A 22,877-nucleotide genomic window follows, 5' to 3' on the forward strand; every position below is an offset into this window, starting at 1 on the left:
CGGCCTGTCCTGAACCGTTTCGTCTTGAAATGAAGCCAAGATGATGTTTTTTAATTTTTAGAATTTTTTTGCATTTATTTTTGAATTTTCTATCTCGGGTTGGGTTCGAACGGATTGGAAGGAAATTTTTTTTCTTCTCTATTTCTCGGCCTTTCCATACCCGTTTCTTCTTGAAATGAAGCGTGGATGATGTTTTTTAATTTTTAGAATTTTTTGAAATTTATTTTTGAATTTTCTAACTCGGGTCGGGTTTGAACGGATAGGAAGGAAATTTTTTTTCTTCTCTATTTTTCGGCCTGTCCTGAACCGTTTCGTCTTGAAATGAATCCAGGATGATTTTTTTTAATTTTTAAAATTTTTTTGCATTTATTTTTCAATTTTCTATCTCGGGTCGGGTTCGAACTGATAGGAAGGAAAATTTTTTTCTTCCCCATTTTTCGGCTTGTCCTGACCTGTTTCGTCTTGAAATGAAGCCTGGATGATGTTTTTTAATTTTTTGAATTTTTTTTCATTTATTTTTGAATTTTCTATCTCGGGTCGAGTTCGAACGGATAGGAAGGAAATTTTTTTTCATCTCTATTTTTTTGCTTGTCCTGACCCGTTTAGTCTCGAAATGTAGATGATGTTTTTTAATTTTTAGTATTTTTTTAAATTTATTTTTGAATTTTCTAACTCGGGTCGGGTTTGAACGGATAGGAAGGAAATTTTTTTTCCTCTCTGTTTTTCGGCCTGTCCAAACCTGTTTACTCTTGAAATTATACCTGGATGATGTTTTTTAATTTTTAGATTTTTTTTGCATTTATTTTTCAATTTTCTATCTCGGGTCGGGTTCGAACTGATAGGAAGGAAAATTTTTTTCTTCCCCATTTTTCGGCTTGTCCTTACCTGTTTCGTCTTGAAATGTAGCCTGGATGATGTTTTTTAATTTTTAGAATTTTTTTGCATTTATTTTTGTATTTTCTATCTCGGGTCGGGTTCGAACGGATAGGAAGGAAATTTTTTTTCATCTCTATTTTTCGGCCTGTCCTGACCCGTTTAGTCTTGAAATATAGATGATGTTTTTTAATTTTTAGTATTTTTTTAAATTTATTTTTGAATTTTCTAACTCGGGTCGGGTTTGAACGGATAGGAAGGAAATTTTTTTTCTTCTCTATTTTTCGGCCTGCCTGAACCGTTTCGTCTTGAAATGAAGCCTGGATATTGTTTTTTAATTTTTAAAATTTTTTTGCATTTATTTTTCAATTTTCTATCTCGGGTCGGGTTCGAACTTATAGGAAGGAAAATTTTTTTCTTCCCCATTTTTCGGCTTGACCTGACCTGTTTCGTCTTGAAATGAAGCCTGGATGATGTTTTTTAATTTTTATAATTTTTTTTGCATTTATTTTTGAATTTTCTATCTCGGGTCGGGTTCGAACGGATAGGAAGGAAATTTTTTTTCTTCTCTATTTTTCGGCCTGTCCTGAACCGTTTCGTCTTGAAATGAGGTCAGGATGATGTTTTTTAATTTTTAGAATTTTTTTGCATTTAATTTTGAATTTTCTATATCGGGTCGGGTTCGAACGGATAGGAAGGAAATTTTTTTTCTTTTCTATTTCTCGGCCTGTCCATACCCGTTTCTTCTTGAAATGAAGCCTGGATGATGTTTTTTAATATGTAGAATTTTTTTGCATTTATTTTTGAATTTTCTAACTCGGGTCGGGTTCGAACGGATAGGAAGGAAATTTTTTTTCTTCTCTGTTTCTCGGCCTGTCCTGAACCGTTTCGTCTTGAAATGAAGCCAGGATGATGTTTTTTAATTTTCAGAATTTTTTTGCATTTATTTTTGAATTTTCTATCTCGGGTTGGGTTCGAACGGGTGGGAAGGAAATTTTTTTTCTTCTCTATTTCTCGGCCTGTCCATACTCGTTTCTTCTTGAAATGAAGCGTGGATGATGTTTTTTAATTTTTAGAATTTTTTGAAATTTATTTTTGAATTTTCTAACTCGGGTCGAGTTTGAACGGATAGGAAGGAAATGTTTTTTCTTCTCTATTTTTCGGCCTGTCCTGAACCGTTTCGTCTTCAAATGAAGCCAGGATGATGTTTTTTAATTTTTAAAATTTTTTTGCATTAATTTTTGAATTTTCTATCTCGGGTTGGGTTCGAACGGATGGGAAGGAAATTTTTTTTCTTCTCTATTTCTCGGCCTGTCCATACCCGTTTCATCTTGAAATGAAGCGTGGATGATGTTTTTTAATTTTTAGAATTTTTTGAAATTTATTTTTGAATTTTCTAACTCGGGTCGGGTTTGAACGGATAGGAAGGAAATTTTTTTTCTTCTCTATTTTTCGGCCTGTCCTGAACTGTTTCGTCTTGAAATGAATCCAGGATGATGTTTTTTAATTTTTAAAATTTTTTTGCATTTATTTTTGAATTTTCTATCTCGGGTCGGGTTCGAACGGATAGGAAGGAAATTTTTTTTCTTCTCTATTTTTCGGCCTGTCCTGAACCGTTTCGTCTTCAAATGAAGCCAGGATGATGTTTTTTAATTTTTAGAATTTTTTTGCATTTATTTTTGAATTTTCTATCTCGGGTTGGGTTCGAACGGATGGGAAGGAAATTTTTTTTCTTCTCTATTTCTCGGCCTGTCCATACCCGTTTCTTCCTGAAATGAAGCGTGGATGATATTTTTTAATTTTTAGAATTTTTTGAAATTTATTTTTGAATTTTCTAACTCGGGTCGGGTTTGAACGGATAGGAAGGAAATTTTTTTTCTTCTCTATTTTTCGGCCTGTCCTGAACCATTTCGTCTTGAAATGAAGCTAGGATAATGTTTTTTAATTTTTAAAATTTTTTTGCATTTATTTTTCAATTTTCTATCTCGGGTCGGGTTCGAACTGATAGGAAGGAAAATTTTTTTCTTCCCCATTTTTCGGCTTGTCCTGACCTGTTTCGTCTTGAAATGAAGCTTGGATGATGTTTTTTAATTTTTAGAATTTTTTTGCATTTATTTTTTAATTTTCTATCTCGGGTCGGGTTCGAACGGATAGGAAGGAAATTTTTTTTCTTCTCTATTTTTAGGCCTGTCCTGAACCCTTTCGTCTTGAAATGAAGCCAGATGATGTTTTTTAATTTTTAGAATTTTTTTGCATTTATTTTTGAATTTTCTAACTCGGGTCGGGTTTGAACGGATAGGAAGGAAATTTTTTTTCTTCTCTATTTTTCGGCCTGTCCTGAACTGTTTCGTCTTGAAATGAAGCCAGGATAATGTTTTTTAATTTTTAAAATTTTTTTGCCTTTGTTTTTCAATTTTCTATCTCGGGTCGGGTTCGAACTGATAGGAAGGAAAATTTTTTTCTTCTCCATTTTTCGGCTTGTCCTGACCTGTTTCGTCTTGAAATGAAGCCTGGATGATGTTTTTTAATTTTTAGAATTTTTTTGCATTTATTTTTTAATTTTCTATCTCGTGTCGGGTTCGAACGGATAGGAAGGAAATTTTTTTTCTTCTCTATTTTTAGGCCTGTCCTGAACCCTTTCGTCTTGAAATGAAGCCAGGATGATGTTTTTTAATTTTTAGAATTTTTTTGCATTTATTTTTGAATTTTCTATCTCGGGTCGGGTTCGAACGGATAGGAAGGAAATTTTTTTTCTTTTCTATTTCTCTGATGTCCATACCCGTTTCTTCTTGAAATGAAGCCTGGATGATGTTTTTTAATTTTTAGAATTTTTTTGCATTTATTTTTGAATTTTCTAACTCGGGTCGGGTTCGAACGGATAGGAAGGAAATTTTTTTTCTTCTCTGTTTCTCGGCCTGTCCTGAACCGTTTCGTCTTGAAGTGAAGCCAGGATGATGTTTTTTAATTTTTAGAATTTTTTTGCATTTATTTTTGAATTTTCTATCTCGGGTTGGGTTCGAACGGATGGGAAGGAAATTTTTTTTCTTCTCTATTTCTCGGCCTGTCCATACCCGTTTCTTCTTGAAATGAAGCGTGGATGATGTCTTTTAATTTTTAGAATTTTTTGAAATTTATTTTTGAATTTTCTAACTCGGGTCGGGTTTGAACGGATATGAAGGAAATTTTTTTTCTTCTCTATTTTTCGGCCTGTCCTGAACCGTTTCGTCTTGAAATGAAGCCAGGATGATGTTTTTTAATTTTTAAAATTTTTTTGCATTTATTTTTCAATTTTCTATCTCGGGTCGGGTTCGAACTGATAGGAAGGAAAATTTTTTTCTTCCCCATTTTTCGGCTTGTCCTGACCTGTTTCGTCTTGAAATGAAGCCTGGATGATGTTTTTTAATTTTTAGAATTTTTTTGCATTTATTTTTGAATTTTCTATCTCGGGTCGGGTTCGAACGGATAGGAAGGAAATTTTTTTTCATCTCTATTTTTTTCTCTGTCCTGACCCGTTTAGTCTCGAAATGTAGATGATGTTTTTCAATTTTTAGTATTTTTTTAAATTTATTTTTGAATTTTCTAACTCAGGTCGGGTTTGAACGGATAGGAAGGAAATTTTTTTTCCTCTCTGTTTTTCGGCCTGTCCATACCTGTTTACTCTTGAAATTAAGCCTGGATGATGTTTTTTAATTTTTAGAATTTTTTTGCATTTATTTTTGAATTTTCTATCTCGGGTCGGGTTCGAACGGATAGGAAGTAAATTTTTTTTCATCTCTATTTTTCGGCCTGTCCTGACCCGTTTAGTCTTGAAATGTAGATGATGTTTTTTAATTTTTAGTATTTTTTTAAATTTATTTTTGAATTTTCTAACTCGGGTCGGGTTTGAACGGATAGGAAGGAAATTTTTTTTCCTCTCTGTTTTTCGGCCTGACCATACCTGTTTACTCTTGAAATTGAGCCTGGATGATGTTTTTTAATTTTTAGAATTTTTTTGCATTTATTTTTGAATTTTCTATCTCGGGTCGGGTTCGAACGGATAGGAAGGAAATTTTTTTTCATCTCTATTTTTCGGCCTGTCCTGACCCGTTTTGTCTTGAAATGTAGATGATGTTTTTTAATTTTTAGTATTTTTTTAAATTTATTTTTGAATTTTCTAACTCGGGTCGGGTTTGAACGGATAGGAAGGAAATTTTTTTTCCTCTCTGTTTTTCGGCCTGTCCATACCTGTTTACTCTTGAAATTAAGCCTGCATGTTGTTTTTTAATTTTTAGAATTTTTTTGCATTTATATTTGAATTTTCTAACTCGGGTCGGGTTCGAACAGATAGGAAGGAAATTTTTTTTCTTCTCTATTTTTCGGCCTGTCCTGAACCGTTTCGTCTTGAAATGAAGCCAGGATGATGTTTTTTAATTTTTAGAATTTTTTTGCATTTATTTTTGAATTTTCTATCTCGGGTTGGGTTCGAACGGATTGGAAGGAAATTTTTTTTCTTCTCTATTTCTCGGCCTTTCCATACCCGTTTCTTCTTGAAATGAAGCGTGGATGATGTTTTTTAATTTTTAGAATTTTTTGAAATTTATTTTTGAATTTTCTAACTCGGGTCGGGTTTGAACGGATAGGAAGGAAATTTTTTTTCTTCTCTATTTTTCGGCCTGTCCTGAACCGTTTCGTCTTGAAATGAATCCAGGATGATGTTTTTTAATTTTTAAAATTTTTTTGCATTTATTTTTCAATTTTCTATCTCGGGTCGGGTTCGAACTGATAGGAAGGAAAATTTTTTTCTTCCCCATTTTTCGGCTTGTCCTGACCTCTTTCGTCTTGAAATGAAGCCTGGATGATGTTTTTTAATTTTTTGAATTTTTTTTCATTTATTTTTGAATTTTCTATCTCGGGTCGAGTTCGAACAGATAGGAAGGAAATTTTTTTTCATCTCTATTTTTTTGCCTGTCCTGACCCGTTTAGTCTCGAAATGTAGATGATGTTTTTTAATTTTTAGTATTTTTTTAAATTTATTTTTGAATTTTCTAACTCGGGTCGGGTTTGAACGGATAGGAAGGAAATTTTTTTTCCTCCCTGTTTTTCGGCCTGTCCATACCTGTTTACTCTTGAAATTATGCCTGGATGATGTTTTTTAATTTTTAGAATTTTTTTGCATTTATTTTTCAATTTTCTATCTCGGGTCGGGTTCGAACTGATAGGAAGGAAAATTTTTTTCTTCCCCATTATTCAGCTTGTCCTTACCTGTTTCGTCTTGAAATGTAGCCTGGATGATGTTTTTTAATTTTTAGAATTTTTTTGCATTTATTTTTGAATTTTCTATCTCGGGTCGGGTTCGAACGGATAGGAAGTAAATTTTTATTCATCTCTATTTTTCGGCCTGTCCTGACCCGTTTAGTCTTGAAATGTAGATGATGTTTTTTAATTTTTAGTATTTTTTTAAATTTATTTTTGAATTTTCTAACTCGGGTCGGGTTTGAACGGATAGGAAGGAAATTTTTTTTCCTCTCTGTTTTTCGGCCTGACCATACCTGTTTACTCTTGAAATTGAGCCTGGATGATGTTTTTTAATTTTTAGAATTTTTTTGCTTTTATTTTTGAATTTTCTATCTCGGGTCGGGTTCGAACGGATAGGAAGGAAATTTTTTTTCATCTCTATTTTTCGGCCTGTCCTGACCCGTTTTGTCTTGAAATGTAGATGATGTTTTTTAATTTTTAGTATTTTTTTAAATTTATTTTTGAATTTTCTAACTCGGGTCGGGTTTGAACGGATAGGAAGGAAATTTTTTTTCCTCTCTGTTTTTCGGCCTGTCCATACCTGTTTACTCTTGAAATTAAGCCTGGATGTTGTTTTTTAATTTTTAGAATTTTTTTGCATTTATATTTGAATTTTCTAACTCGGGTCGGATTCGAACAGATAGGAAGGAAATTTTTTTTCTTCTCTATTTTTCGGCCTGTCCTGAACCATTTCGTCTTGAAATGAAGCCAGGATGATGTTTTTTAATTTTTAGAATTTTTTTGCATTTATTTTTGAATTTTCTATCTCGGGTTGGGTTCGAACGGATGGGAAGAAAATTTTTTTTCTTCTCTATTTCTCGGCCTTTCCATACCCGTTTCTGCTTGAAATGAAGCGTGGATGATGTTTTTTAATTTTTAGAATTTTTTGAAATTTATTTTTGAATTTTCTAACTCGGGTCGGGTTTGAACGGATAGGAAGGAAATTTTTTTTCTTCTCTATTTTTCGGCCTGTCCTGAACCGTTTCGTCTTGAAATGAATCCAGGATGATGTTTTTTAATTTTTAAAATTTTTTTGCATTTATTTTTCAATTTTCTATCTCGGGTCGGGTTCGAACTGATAGGAAGGAAAATTTTTTTCTTCCCCATTTTTCGGCTTGTCCTGACCTGTTTCGTCTTGAAATGAAGCCTGGATGATGTTTTTTAATTTTTTGAATTTTTTTTCATTTATTTTTGAATTTTCTATCTCGGGTCGAGTTCGAACGGATAGGAAGGAAATTTTTTTTCATCTCCATTTTTTTGCCTATCCTGACCCGTTTAGTCTCGAAATGTAGATGATGTTTTTTAATTTTTAGTATTTTTTTAAATTTATTTTTGAATTTTCTAACTCGGGTCGGGTTTGAACGGATAGGAAGGAAATTTTTTTCCCTCTCTGTTTTTCGGCCTGTCCATACCTGTTTACTCTTGAAATTATGCCTGGATGATATTTTTTAATTTTTAGAATTTTTTTGCATTTATTTTTCAATTTTCTATCTCGGGTCGGGTTCGAACTGATAGGAAGGAAAATTTTTTTCTTCCCCATTTTTCGGCTTGTCCTTACCTGTTTCGTCTTGAAATGTAGCCTGGATGATGTTTTTTAATTTTTAGAATTTTTTTGCATTTATTTTTGAATTTTCTATCTCGGGTCGGGTTCAAACGGATAGGAAGGAAATTTTTTTTCATCTCTATTTTTCGGCCTGTCCTGACCCGTTTAGTCTTGAAATATAGATGATGTTTTTTAATTTTTAGTATTTTTTTAAATTTATTTTTGAATTTTCTAACTCGGGTCGGGTTTGAACGGATAGGAAGGAAATTTTTTTTCTTCTCTATTTTTCGGCCTGCCTGAACCGTTTCGTCTTGAAATGAAGCCAGGATATTGTTTTTTAATTTTTAAAATTTTTTTGCATTTATTTTTCAATTTTCTATCTCGGGTCGGGTTCGAACTTATAGGAAGGAAAATTTTTTTCTTCCCCATTTTTCGGCTTGACCTGACCTGTTTCGTCTTGAAATGAAGCCTGGATGATGTTTTTTAATTTTTAGAATTTTTTTGCATTTATTTTTGAATTTTCTATCTCGGGTCGGGTTCGAACGGATAGGAAGGAAATTTTTTTTCTTCTCTATTTTTCGGCCTGTCCTGAACCGTTTCGTCTTGAAATGAAGTCAGGATGATGTTTTTTAATTTTTAGAATTTTTTTGCATTTATTTTTGAATTTTCTATATCGGGTCGGGTTCGAACGGATAGGAAGGAAATTTTTTTTCTTTTCTATTTCTCGGCCTGTCCATACCCGTTTCTTCTTGAAATGAAGCCTGGATGATGTTTTTTAATATTTAGAATTTTTTTGCATTTATTTTTGAATTTTCTAACTCGGGTCGGGTTCGAACGGATAGGAAGGAAATTTTTTTTCTTCTCTGTTTCTCGGCCTGTCCTGAACCGTTTCGTCTTGAAATGAAGCCAGGATGATGTTTTTTAATTTTCAGAATTTTTTTGCATTTATTTTTGAATTTTCTATCTCGGGTTGGGTTCGAACGGATGGGAAGGAAATTTTTTTTCTTCTCTATTTCTCGGCCTGTCCATACCCGTTTCTTCTTGAAATGAAGCGTGGATGATGTTTTTTAATTTTTAGAATTTTTTGAAATTTATTTTTGAATTTTCTAACTCGGGTCGAGTTTGAACGGATAGGAAGGAAATGTTTTTTCTTCTCTATTTTTCGGCCTGTCCTGAACCGTTTCGTCTTCAAATGAAGCCAGGATGATGTTTTTTAATTTTTAAAATTTTTTTGCATTTATTTTTGAATTTTCTATCTCGGGTTGGGTTCGAACGGATGGGAAGGAAATTTTTTTTCTTCTCTATTTCTCGGCCTGTCCATACCCGTTTCTTCTTGAAATGAAGCGTGGATGATGTTTTTTAATTTTTAGAATTTTTTGAAATTTATTTTTGAATTTTCTAACTCGGGTCGGGTTTGAACGGATAGGAAGGAAATTTTTTTTCTTCTCTATTTTTCGGCCTGTCCTGAACCGTTTCGTCTCGAAATGAATCCAGGATGATGTTTTTTAATTTTTAAAATTTTTTTGCATTTATTTTTGAATTTTCTATCTCGGGTCGGGTTCGAACGGATAGGAAGGAAATTTTTTTTCCTCTCTGTTTTTCTGCCTGTCCATACCTGTTTACTCTTGAAATTAAGCCTGCATGTTGTTTTTTAATTTTTAGAATTTTTTTGCATTTATATTTGAATTTTCTAACTCGGGTCGGGTTCGAACAGGTAGGAAGGAAATTTTTTTTCTTCTCTATTTTTCGGCCTGTCCTGAACCGTTTCGTCTTGAAATGAAGCCAGGATGATGTTTTTTAATTTTTAGAATTTTTTTGCATTTATTTTTTAATTTTCTATCTCGGGTTGGGTTCGAACGGATTGGAAGGAAATTTTTTTTCTTCTCTATTTCTCGGCCTTTCCATACCCGTTTCTTCTTGAAATGAAGCGTGGATGATGTTTTTTAATTTTTAGAATTTTTTGAAATTTATTTTTGAATTTTCTAACTCGGGTCGAGTTTGAACGGATAGGAAGGAAATGTTTTTTCTTCTCTATTTTTCGGCCTGTCCTGAACCGTTTCGTCTTCAAATGAAGCCAGGATGATGTTTTTTAATTTTTAAAATTTTTTTGCATTTATTTTTGAATTTTCTATCTCGGGTTGGGTTCGAACGAATGGGAAGGAAATTTTTTTTCTTCTCTATTTCTCGGCCTGTCCATACCCGTTTCTTCTTGAAATGAAGCGTGGATGATGTTTTTTAATTTTTAGAATTTTTTGAAATTTATTTTTGAATTTTCTAACTCGGGTCGGGTTTGAACGGATAGGAAGGAAATTTTTTTTCTTCTCTATTTTTCGGCCTGTCCTGAACCATTTCGTCTCGAAATGAATCCAGGATGATGTTTTTTAATTTTTAAAATTTTTTTGCTTTTATTTTTGAATTTTCTATCTCGGGTCGGGTTCGAACGGATAGGAAGGAAATTTTTTTTCTTCTCTATTTTTCGGCCTGTCCTGAACCGTTTCGTCTTGAAATGAAGCCAGGATGATGTTTTTTAATTTTTATAATTTTTTTGCATTTATTTTTGAATTTTCTATCTCGGGTTGGGTTCGAACGGATGGGAAGGATATTTTTTTTCTTCTCTATTTCTCGGCCTGTCCATACCCGTTTCTTCTTGAAATGAAGCGTGGATGATGTTTTTTAATTTTTAGAATTTTTTGAAATTTATTTCTGAATTTTCTAACTCGGGTCGGGTTTGAACGGATAGGAAGGAAATTTTTTTTCTTCTCTATTTTTCGGCCTGTCCTGAACCATTTCGTCTTGAAATGAAGCCAGGATAATGTTTTTTTAATTTTTAAAATTTTTTTGCATTTATTTTTCAATTTTCTATCTCGGGTCGGGTTCGAACTGATAGGAAGGAAAATTTTTTTCTTCCCCATTTTTCGGCTTGTCCTTACCTGTTTCGTCTTGAAATGAAGCCTGGATGATGTTTTTTAATTTTTAGAATTTTTTTGCATTTATTTTTGAATTTTCTATCTCGGGTCGGGTTCGAACGGATAGGAAAGAAATTTTTTTTCTTCTCTATTTTTAGGCCTGTCCTGAACCCTTTCGTTTTGAAATGAAGCCAGGATGATGTTTTTTAATTTTTAGAATTTTTTTGCATTTATTTTTGAATTTTCTATCTCGGGTCGGGTTCGAACGGATTGGAAGGAAATTTTTTTTCATCTCTATTTTTTTGCCTGTCCTGACCCGTTTAGTCTCGAAATGTAGATGATGTTTTTTAATTTTTAGTATTTTTTTAAATTTATTTTTGAATTTTCTAACTCGGGTCGGGTTTGAACTGATAGGAAGGAAAATTTTTTTCTTCCCCATTTTTCGGCTTGTCCTGAGCTGTTTCGTCTTGAAATGAAGCCTGGATGATGTTTTTTAATTTTTAGAATTTTTTTGCATTTATTTTTTAATTTTCTATCTCGGGTCGGGTTCGAACGGATAGGAAGGAAATTTTTTTTCTTCTCTATTTTTAGGCCTGTCCTGAACCCTTTCGTCTTGAAATGAAGCCAGGATGATGTTTTTTAATTTTTAGAATTTTTTTGCATTTATTTTTGAATTTTCTATCTCGGGTCGGGTTCGAACGGATTGGAAGGAAATTTTTTTTCATCTCTATTTTTTTGCCTGTCCTGACCCGTTTAGTCTCGAAATGTAGATGATGTTTTTTAATTTTTAGTATTTTTTTAAATTTATTTTTGAATTTTCTAACTCGGGTCGGGTTTGAACGGATAGGAAGGAAATTTTTTTTCTTCTCTATTTTTCGGCCTGTCCTGAATCGTTTCGTCTTGAAATGAAGCCAGGATGATGTTTTTTAATTTTTAAAATTTTTTTGCATTTATTTTTCAATTTTCTATCTCGGGTCGGGTTCGAACTGATAGGAAGGAAAATTTTTTTCTTCCCCATTTTTCGGCTTGTCTTGACCTGTTTCGTCTTGAAATGAAGCCTGGATGATGTTTTTTAATTTTTAGAATTTTTTTGCATTTATTTTTGAATTTTCTATCTCGGGTCGGGTTCGAACGGATAGGAAGGAAATTTTTTTTCATCTCTATTTTTTTGCCTGTCCTGACCCGTTTAGTCTCGAAATGTAGATGATGTTTTTTAATTTTTAGTATTTTTTTAAAATTATTTTTGAATTTTCTAACTCGGGTCGGGTTTGAACGGATAGGAAGGAAATTTTTTTTCCTCTCTGTTTTTCGGCCTGTCCATACCTGTTTACTCTTGAAATTAAGCCTGGATGATGTTTTTTAATTTTTAGAATTTTTTTGCATTTATTTTTTAATTTTCTATCTCGGGTCGGGTTCGAACTGATAGGAAGGAAAATTTTTTTCTTCCCCATTTTTCGGCTTGTCCTGACCCGTTTCGTCTTGAAATGAAGCCTGGATGATGTTTTTTAATTTTTAGAATTGTTTTGCATTTATTTTTGAATTTTCTATCTCGGGTCGGGTTCGAACGGATAGGAAGGAAATTTTTTTTCTTCTCTATTTTTCGGCCTGTCCTGACCCGTTTAGTCTTGAAATGTAGATGATGTTTTTTAATTTTTAGTATTTTTTTAAATTTATTTTTGAATTTTCTAACTCGGGTCGGGTTTGAACGGATAGGAAGGAAATTTTTTTTCCTCTTCATTTTTCGGTCTGTCCATACCTGTTTACTCTTGAAATTAAGCCTGGATGATGTTTTTTAATTTTTAGAATTTTTTTGCATTTATATTTGAATTTTCTAACTCGGGTCGGGTTCGAACGGATAGGAAGGAAATTTTTTTCTTCTCTATTTTTCGGCCTGTCCTGAACCGTTTCGTCTTCAAATGAAGCCAGGATGATGTTTTTTAATTTTTAAAATTTTTTTGCATTTATTTTTGAATTTTCTATCTCGGGTTGGGTTCGAACGGATGGGAAGGAAATTTTTTTTCTTCTCTATTTCTCGGCCTGTCCATACCCGTTTCTTCTTGAAATGAAGCGTGGATGATGTTTTTTAATTTTTAGAATTTTTGGAATTTATTTTTGAATTTTCTAACTCGGGTCGGGTTTGAACGGATAGGAAGGAAATTTTTTTTCTTCTCTATTTTTCGGCCTGTCCTGAACCATTTCGTCTTGAAATGAAGCCAGGATAATGTTTTTTAATTTTTAAAATTTTTTTGCATTTATTTTTCAATTTTCTATCTCGGGTCGGGTTCGAACTGATAGGAAGGAAAATTTTTTTCTTCCCCATTTTTCGGCTTGTCCTGACCTGTTTCGTCTTGAAATGAAGCCTGGATGATGTTTTTTAATTTTTAGAATTTTTTTGCATTTATTTTTTAATTTTCTATCTCGGGTCGGGTTCGAACGGATAGGAAGGAAATTTTTTTTCTTCTCTATTTTTAGGCCTGTCCTGAACCCTTTCGTCTTGAAATGAAGCCAGGATGATGTTTTTTAATTTTTAGAATTTTTTTGCATTTATTTTTGAATTTTCTAGCTCGGGTCGGGTTCGAACGGATAGGAAGAAATTTTTTTTTCATCTCTATTTTTTTGCCTGTCCTGACCCGTTTAGTCTCGAAATGTAGATGATGTTTTTTAATTTTTAGTATTTTTTTAAATTTATTTTTGAATTTTCTAACTCGGGTCGGGTTTGAACGGATAGGAAGGAAATTTTTTTTCTTCTCTATTTTTCGGCCTGTCCTGAATCGTTTCGTCTTGAAATGAAGCCAGGATGATGTTTTTTAATTTTTAAAATTTTTTTGCATTTATTTTTCAATTTTCTATCTCGGGTCGGGTTCGAACTGATAGGAAGGAAAATTTTTTTCTTCCCCATTTTTCGGCTTGTCTTGACCTGTTTCGTCTTGAAATGAAGCCTGGATGATGTTTTTTAATTTTTAGAATTTTTTTGCATTTATTTTTGAATTTTCTATCTCGGGTCGGGTTCGAACGGATAGGAAGGAAATTTTTTTTCATCTCTATTTTTTTGCCTGTCCTGACCCGTTTAGTCTCGAAATGTAGATGATGTTTTTTAATTTTTAGTATTTTTTTAAATTTATTTTTGAATTTTCTAACTCGGGTCGGGTTTGAACGGATAGGAAGGAAATTTTTTTTCCTCTCTGTTTTTCGGCCTGTCCATACCTGCTTACTCTTGAAATTAAGCCTGGATGATGTTTTTTAATTTTTAGAATTTTTTTGCATTTATTTTCCAATTTTCTATCTCGGGTCGGGTTCGAACTGATAGGAAGGAAAAATTTTTTCTTCCCCATTTTTCAACTTGTCCTGACCCGTTTCGTCTTGAAATGAAGCCTGGATGATGTTTTTTAATTTTTAGAATTGTTTTGCATTTATTTTTGAATTTTCTATCTCGGGTCGGGTTCGAACGGATAGGAAGGAAATTTTTTTTCCTCTCTGTTTTTCGGCCTGTCCATACCTGTTTACTCTTGAAATTAAGCCTGGATGATGTTTTTTAATTTTTAGAATTTTTTTGCATTTATATTTGAATTTTCTAACTCGGGTCGGGATCGAACGGATAGGAAGGAAATTTTTTTTCTTCTCTATTTTTCGGCCTGTCCTGAACCGTTTCGTCTTCAAATGAAGCCAGGATAATGTTTTTTAATTTTTAAAATTTTTTTGCATTTATTTTTCAATTTTCTATCTCAGGTCGGGTTCGAACTGATAGGAAGGAAAATTGTTTTCTTCCCCATTTTTCGGCTTGTCCTGACCTGTTTCGTCTTGAAATGAAGCCTGGATGATGTTTTTTAATTTTTAGAATTTTTTTGCATTTATATTTGAATTTTCTAACTCGGGTCGGGATCGAACGGATAGGAAGGAAATTTTTTTTCATCTCTATTTTTTTGCCTGTCCTGACCCGTTTAGTCTTGAAATGTAGATGACGTTTTTTAATTTTTAGTATTTTTTTAAATTTATTTTTGAATTTTCTAGCTCGGGCCGGGTTTGAACGGATAGGAAGGAAATTTTTTTTCCTCTCTGTTTTTCGGCCTGTCCATACCTGTTTACTCTTGAAATTAAGCCTGGATGATGTTTTTTAATTTTTAGAATTTTTTTGCATTTATATTTGAATTTTCTAACTCGGGTCGGGATCGAACGGATAGGAAGGAAATTTTTTTTCTTCTCTATTTTTCGGCCTGTCCTGAACCGTTTCGTCTTCAAATGAAGCCAGGATAATGTTTTTTAATTTTTAAAATTTTTTTGCATTTATTTTTCAATTTTCTATCTCAGGTCGGGTTCGAACTGATAGGAAGGAAAATTGTTTTCTTCCCCATTTTTCGGCTTGTCCTGACCTGTTTCGTCTTGAAATGAAGCCTGGATGATGTTTTTTAATTTTTAGAATTTTTTTGCATTTATTTTTTAATTTTCTATCTCGGGTCGGGTTCGAACGGATAAGAAGGAAATTTTTTTTCTTCTCTATTTTTAGGCCTGTCCTGAACCGTTTCGTCTTCAAATGAAGCCAGGATAATGTTTTTTAATTTTCAAAATTTTTTTGCATTTATTTTTCAATTTTCTATCTCAGGTCGGGTTCGAACTGATAGGAAGGAAAATTGTTTTCTTCCCCATTTTTCGGCTTGTCCTGACCTGTTTCGTCTTGAAATGAAGCCTGGATGATGTTTTTTAATTTTTAGAATTTTTTTGCATTTATATTTGAATTTTCTAACTCGGGTCGGGATCGAACGGATAGGAAGGAAATTTTTTTTCATCTCTATTTTTTTGCCTGTCCTGACCCGTTTAGTCTTGAAATGTAGATGATGTTTTTTAATTTTTAGTATTTTTTTAAATTTATTTTTGAATTTTCTAGCTCGGGTCGGGTTTGAACGGATAGGAAGGAAATTTTTTTTCCTCTCTGTTTTTCGGCCTGTCCATACCTGTTTACTCTTGAAATTAAGCCTGGATGATGTTTTTTAATTTTTAGAATTTTTTTGCATTTATATTTGAATTTTCTAACTCGGGTCGGGATCGAACGGATAGGAAGGAAATTTTTTTTCTTCTCTATTTTTCGGCCTGTCCTGAACCGTTTCGTCTTCAAATGAAGCCAGGATAATGTTTTTTAATTTTTAAAATTTTTTTGCATTTATTTTTCAATTTTCTATCTCAGGTCGGGTTCGAACTGATAGGAAGGAAAATTGTTTTCTTCCCCATTTTTCGGCTTGTCCTGACCTGTTTCGTCTTGAAATGAAGCCTGGATGATGTTTTTTAATTTTTAGAATTTTTTTGCATTTATTTTTTAATTTTCTATCTCGGGTCGGGTTCGAACGGATAGGAAGGAAATTTTTTTTCTTCTCTATTTTTAGGCCTGTCCTGAACCCTTTCGTCTTGAAATGAAGCCAGGATGATGTTTTTTAATTTTTAGAATTTTTTTGCATTTATTTTTGAATTTTCTATCTCGGGTCGGGTTCGAACGGATAGGAAGGAAATTTATTTTCTTTTCTATTTCTCGGCCTATCCATACCCGTTTCTTCTTGAAATGAAGCCTGGATGATGTTTTTTAATTTTTAGAATTTTTTTGCATTTATTTTTGAATTTTCTAACTCGGGTCGGGTTCGAACGGATAGGAAGGAAATTTTTTTTCTTCTCTGTTTCTCGGCCTGTCCTGAACCGTTTCGTCTTGAAATGAAGCCAGGATGATGTTTTTTAATTTTTAGAATTTTTTTGCATTTATTTTTGAATTTTCTATCTCGGGTTGGGTTCGAACGGATGGGAAGGAAATTTTTTTTCTTCTCTATTTCTCGGCCTGTCCATACCCGTTTCTTCTTGAAATGAAGCGTGGATGATGTTTTTTAATTTTTAGAATTTTTTGAAATTTATTTTTGAATTTTCTAACTCGGGTCGGGTTTGAACGGATAGGAAGGAAATTTTTTTTCTTCTCTATTTTTCGGCCTGTCCTGAACCGTTTCGTCTTGAAATGAAGCCAGGATGATGTTTTTTAATTTTTAAAATTTTTTTGCATTTATTTTTCAATTTTCTATCTCGGGTCGGGTTCGAACTGATAGGAAGGAAAATTTTTTTCTTCCCCATTTTTCGGCTTGTCCTGACCTGTTTCGTCTTGAAATGAAGCCTGGATGATGTTTTTGAATTTTTAGAATTTTTTTGCATTTATTTTTGAATTTTCTATCTCGGGTCGGGTTCGAACGGATAGGAAGGAAATTTTTTTTCATCTCTATTTTTTTGCCTGTCCTGACACGTTTAGTCTCGAAATGTAGATGATGTTTTTCAATTTTTAGTATTTTTTTAAATTTATTTTTGAATTTTCTAACTCAGGTCGGGTTTGAACGGATAGGAAGGAAATTTTTTTTCCTCTCTGTTTTTCGGCCTGTCCATACCTGTTTACTCTTGAAATTAAGCCTGGATGATGTTTTTTAATTTTTAGAATTTTTTTGCATTTATTTTTGAATTTTCTATCTCGGGTCGGGTTCGAACGGATAGGAAGTAAATTTTTTTTCATCTCTATTTTTCGGCCTGTCCTGACCCGTTTAGTCTTGAAATGTAGATGATGTTTTTTAATTTTTAGTATTTTTTTAAATTTATTTTTGAATTTTCTAACTCGGGTCGGGTTTGAACGGATAGGAAGGAAATTTTTTTTCCTCTCCGTTTTTCGGCCTAACCATACCTGTTTACTCTTGAAATTGAGCCTGGATGATGTTTTTTAATTTTTAGAATTTTTTTGCATTTATTTTTGAATTTTCTATCTCGGGTCGGGTTCGAACGGATAGGAAGGAAATTTTTTTTCATCTCTATTTTTCGGCCTGTCCTGACCCGTTTAGTCTTGAAATATAGATGATGTTTTTTAATTTTTAGTATTTTTTTAAATTTATTTTTGAATTTTCTAAGTCGGGTCGGGATTGAACGGATAGGAAGGAAATTTTTTTTCCTCTCTGTTTTTCGGCCTGTCCATACCTGTTTACTCTTGAAATTAAGCCTGGATGATGTTTTTTAATTTTTAGAATTTTTTTGCATTTATATTTGAATTTTCTAACTCGGGTCGGGTTCGAACGGATAGGAAGGAAATTTTTTTTCTTCTCTATTTTTCGGCCTGTCCTGAACCGTTTCGTCTTGAAATGAAGCCAGGATGATGTTTTTTAATTTTTAGAATTTTTTTGCATTTATTTTTGAATTTTCTATCTCGGGTTGGGTTCGAACGGATGGGAAGGAAATTTTTTTGCTTCTCTATTTCTCGGCCTGTCCATACCCGTTTCTTCTTGAAATGAAGCGTGGATGATGTTTTTTAATTTTTAGAATTTTTTGAAATTTATTTTTGAATTTTCTAACTCGGGTCGGGTTTGAACGGATAGGAAGGAAATTTTTTTTCCTCTCTGTTTTTCGGCCTGTCCATACCTGTTTACTCTTGAAATTAAGCCTGGATGATGTTTTTTAATTTTTAGAATTTTTTTGCATTTATTTTTCAATTTTCTATCTCGGGTCGGGTTCGAACTGATAGGAAGGAAAATTTTTTTCTTCCCCATTTTTCGGCTTGTCCTTACCTGTTTCGTCTTGAAATGAAGCCTGGATGATGTTTTTTAATTTTTAGAATTCTTTTGCATTTATTTTTGAATTTTCTATCTCGGGTCGGGTTCGAACGGATAGGAAGGAAATTTTTTTTCATCTCTGTTTTTCGGCCTGTCCTGACCCGTTTAGTCTTGAAATATAGATGATGTTTTTTAATTTTTAGTATTTTTTTAAATTCATTTTTGAAGTTTCTAAGTCGGGTCGGGATTGAACGGATAGGAAGGAAATTTTTTTTCCTCTCTGTTTTTCGGCCTGTCCATACCTGTTTACTCTTGAAATTAAGCCTGGATGATGTTTTTTAATTTTTAGAATTTTTTTGCATTTATATTTGAATTTTCTAACTCGGGTCGGGTTCGAACGGATAGGAAGGAAATTTTTTTTCTTCTCTATTTTTCGGCCTGTCCTGAACCGTTTCGTCTTGAAATGAAGCCAGGATGATGTTTTTTAACTTTTAGAATTTTTTTGCATTTATTTTTGAATTTTCTATCTCGGGTTGGGTTCGAACGGATGGGAAGGAAATTTTTTTTCTTCTCTATTTCTCGGCCTGTCCATACCCGTTTCTTCTTGAAATGAAGCGTGGATGATGTTTTTTAATTTTTAGAATTTTTTGAAATTTATTTTTGAATTTTCTAACTCGGGTCGGGTTTGAACGGATAGGAAGGAAATTTTTTTTCTTCTCTATTTTTCGGCCTGCCTGAACCGTTTCGTCTTGAAATGAAGCCAGGATATTGTTTTTTAATTTTTAAAATTTTTTTGCATTTATTTTTCAATTTTCTATCTCGGGTCGGGTTCGAACTGACAGGAAGGAAAATTTTTTTCTTCCCCATTTTTCGGCTTGTCCTAACCTGTTTCGTCTTGAAATGAAGCCTGGATGATGTTTTTTAATTTTTAGAATTTTTTTGCATTTATTTTTGAATTTTCTATCTCGGGTCGGGTTCGAGCGGATAGGAAGGAAATTTTTTTTCTTCTCTATTTTTCGGCCTGTCCTGAACCGTTTCGTCTTGAAATGAAGTCAGGATGATGTTTTTTAATTTTTAGAATTTTTTTGCTTTTATTTTTGAATTTTCTATATCGGGTCGGGTTCGAACGGATAGGAAGGAAATTTTTTTTCTTTTCTATTTCTCGGCCTGTCCATACCCGTTTCTTCTTGAAATGAAGCCTGGATGATGTTTTTTAATATTTAGAATTTTTTTGCATTTATTTTTGAATTTTCTAACTCGGGTCGGGTTCGAACGGATAGGAAGGAAATTTTTTTTCTTCTCTGTTTCTCGGCCTGTCCTGAACCGTTTCGTCTTGAAATGAAGCCAGGATGATGTTTTTTAATTTTCAGAATTTTTTTGCATTTATTTTTGAATTTTCTATCTCGGGTTGGGTTCGAACGGATGGGAGGGAAATTTTTTTTCTTCTCTATTTCTCGGCCTGTCCATACCCGTTTCTTCTTGAAATGAAGCGTGGATGATGTTTTTTAATTTTTAGAATTTTTTGAAATTTATTTTTGAATTTTCTAACTCGGGTCGAGTTTGAACGGATAGGAAGGAAATGTTTTTTCTTCTCTATTTTTCGGCCTGTCCTGAACCGTTTCGTCTTCAAATGAAGCCAGGATGATGTTTTTTAATTTTTAAAATTTTTTTGCATTTATTTTTGAATTTTCTATCTCGGGTTGGGTTTGAACGGATGGGAAGGAAATTTTTTTTTCTTCTCTATTTCTCGGCCTGTCCATACCCGTTTCTTCTTGAAATGAAGCGTGGATGATGTTTTTTAATTTTTAGAATTTTTTGAAATTTATTTTTGAATTTTCGAACTCGGGTCGGGTTTGAACGGATAGGAAGGAAATTTTTTTTCTTCTCTATTTTTCGGCCTGTCCTGAACCGTTTCGTCTTGAAATGAATCCAGGATGATGTTTTTTAATTTTTAAAATTTTTTTGCATTTATTTTTCAATTTTCTATCTCGGGTCGGGTTCGAACTGATAGGAAGGAAAATTTTTTTCTTCCCCATTTTTCGGCTTATCCTGACCTGTTTCGTCTTGAAATGAAGCCTGGATGATGTTTTTTAATTTTTAGAATTTTTTTGCATTTATTTTTGAATTTTCTATCTCGGGTCGGGTTCGAACGGATAGGAAGGAAATATTTTTTCATCTCTATTTTTTTGCCTGTCCTGACCCGTTTAGTCTCGAAATGTAGATGATGTTTTTTAATTTTTAGTATTTTTTTAAATTGATTTTTGAATTTTCTAACTCGGGTCGGGTTTGAACGGATAGGAAGCAAATTTTTTTTCCTCTCTGTTTTTCGGCCTGTCCATACCTGTTTACTCTTGAAATTAAGCCTGGATGATGTTTTTTAATTTTTAGAATTTTTTTGCATTTATTTTTCAATTTTCTATCTCGGGTCGGGTTCGAACTGATAGGAAGGAAAATTTTTTTCTTCCCCATTTTTCGGCTTGTCCTGACCTGTTTCATCTTGAAATGAAGCCTGGATGATGTTTTTTAATTTTTAAAATTTTTTTGCATTTATTTTTGAATTTTCTATCTCGGGTCGGGTTCGAACGGATAGGAAGGAAATTTTTTTTCATCTCTATTTTTCGGCCTGTCCTGACCCCTTTAGTCTTGAAATATAGATGATGTTTTTTAATTTTTAGTATTTTTTTAAATTTATTTTTGAATTTTCTAAGTCGGGTCGGGTTTGAACGGATAGGAAGGAAATTTTTTTTCCTCTCTGTTTTTCGGCCTGTCCATACCTGTTTACTCTTGAAATTAAGCCTGGATGATGTTTTTTAATTTTTAGAATTTTTTTGCATTTATATTTGAATTTTCTAACTCGGGTCGGGTTCCAACGGATAGGAAGGAAATTTTTTTTCTTATCTATTTTTCGGCCTGTCCTAAACCGTTTCGTCTTGAAATGAAGCCAGGATGATGTTTTTTAATTTTTAGAATTTTTTTGCATTTATTTTTCAATTTTCTATCTCGGATCGGGTTCGAATTGATAGGAAGGTTAATTTTTTTCTTCCCCATTTTTCGGCCTATCCTAAACCGTTTCGTTTTGAAATGAAGCCTGGATGGTGTTTTTTAATTTTTAGAATTTTTTTGCATTTATTTTTGAATTTTCTAACTCGGGTCGGGTTCGAACGGATAGAAGGAAATTTTTTTTCTTCTCTATTTTTCAGACTGTCCTGACCCGTTTCGTCTTGAAATGAAGCCAGGATGATGTTTTTTAATTTTTAGAATTTTTTTGCATTTATTTTTGAATTTTCTATCTCGGGTTGGGTTCGAACGGATGGGAAGGAAATTTTTTTTTCTTCTCTATTTTTCGGCCTGTCCATACCCGTTTCTTCTTCAAATGAAGCGTGGATGATGTTTTTTAATTTTTAGAATTTTTTGAAATTTATTTTTGAATTTTCTAACTCGGGTCGGGTTTGAACGGATAGGAAGGAAATTTTTTTTCTTCTCTATTTTTCGGCCTGTCCTGAACCGTTTCGTCTTGAAATGAGGCCAGGATGATGTTTTTTAATTTTTAAAATTTTTTTGCATTTTTTTTCAATTTTCTATCTCGGGTCGGGTTCGAACTGATAGGAAGGAAAATTTTTTTCTTCCCCATTTTTCGGCTTGTCCTGACCTGTTTCGTCTTGAAATGAAGCCTGGATGATGTTTTTTAATTTTTTGAATTTTTTTGCATTTATTTTTGAATTTTCTATCTCGGGTCGGGTTCGAACGAATAGGAAGGAAATTTTTTTTCATCTCTATTTTTTTGCCTGTCCTGACCCGTTTAGTCTCGAAATGTAGACGATGTTTTTTAATTTTTAGTATTTTTTTAAATTTATTTTTGAATTTTCTAACTCGGGTCGGGTTTGAACGGATAGGAAGGAAATTTTTTTTCCTCTCTGTTTTTCGGCCAGTCCATACCTGTTTACTCTTGAAATTAAGCCTGGATGATGTTTTTTAATTTTTAGAATTTTTTTGCATTTATTTTTCAATTTTCTATCTCGGGTCGGGTTCGAACTGATAGGAAGGAAAAAAAATTTCTTCCCCATTTTTCGGCTTGTCCTGACCCGTTTCGTATTGAAATGAAGCCTGGATGATGTTTTTTAATTTTTAGAATTTTTTTGCATTTATTTTTGAATTTTCTATCTCCGGTCGGGTTCGAACGGATAGGAAGGAAATTTTTTTTCATCTCTATTTTTCAGCCTGTCCAGACCCGTTTAGTCTTGAAATGTAGATGATGTTTTTTAATTTTTAGTATTTTTTTAAATTTTTTTTTGAATTTTCTAAGTCGGATCGGGTTTGAACGGATAGGAAGGAAATTTTTTTTCCTCTCTGTTTTCGGCCTGTCCATACCTGTTTACTCTTGAAATTAAGCCTGGATGATGTTTTTTAATTTTTAGAATTTTTTTGCATTTATATTTGAATTTTCTAACTCGGGTCGGGTTCGAACGGATAGGAAGGAAATTTTTTTTCTTCTCTATTTTTCGGTCTGTCCTGAACCGTTTCGTCTTGAAATAAAGCCAGGATGATGTTTTTTAATTTTTAGAATTTTTTTGCATTTATTTTTCAATTTTCTATCTCGGATCGGGTTCGAATTGATAGGAAGGTTAATTTTTTTCCTCCCTATTTTTCGGCCTATCCTGAACCGTTTCGTCTTGAAATGAAGCCTGGATGATGTTTTTTAATTTTTAGAATTTTTTTGCATTTATTTTTGAATTTTCT

The sequence above is a fragment of the Quercus robur genome, chromosome 8 (genome assembly GCF_932294415.1).
Source record: "Quercus robur chromosome 8, dhQueRobu3.1, whole genome shotgun sequence".
NCBI lineage: Eukaryota > Viridiplantae > Streptophyta > Magnoliopsida > Fagales > Fagaceae > Quercus > Quercus robur.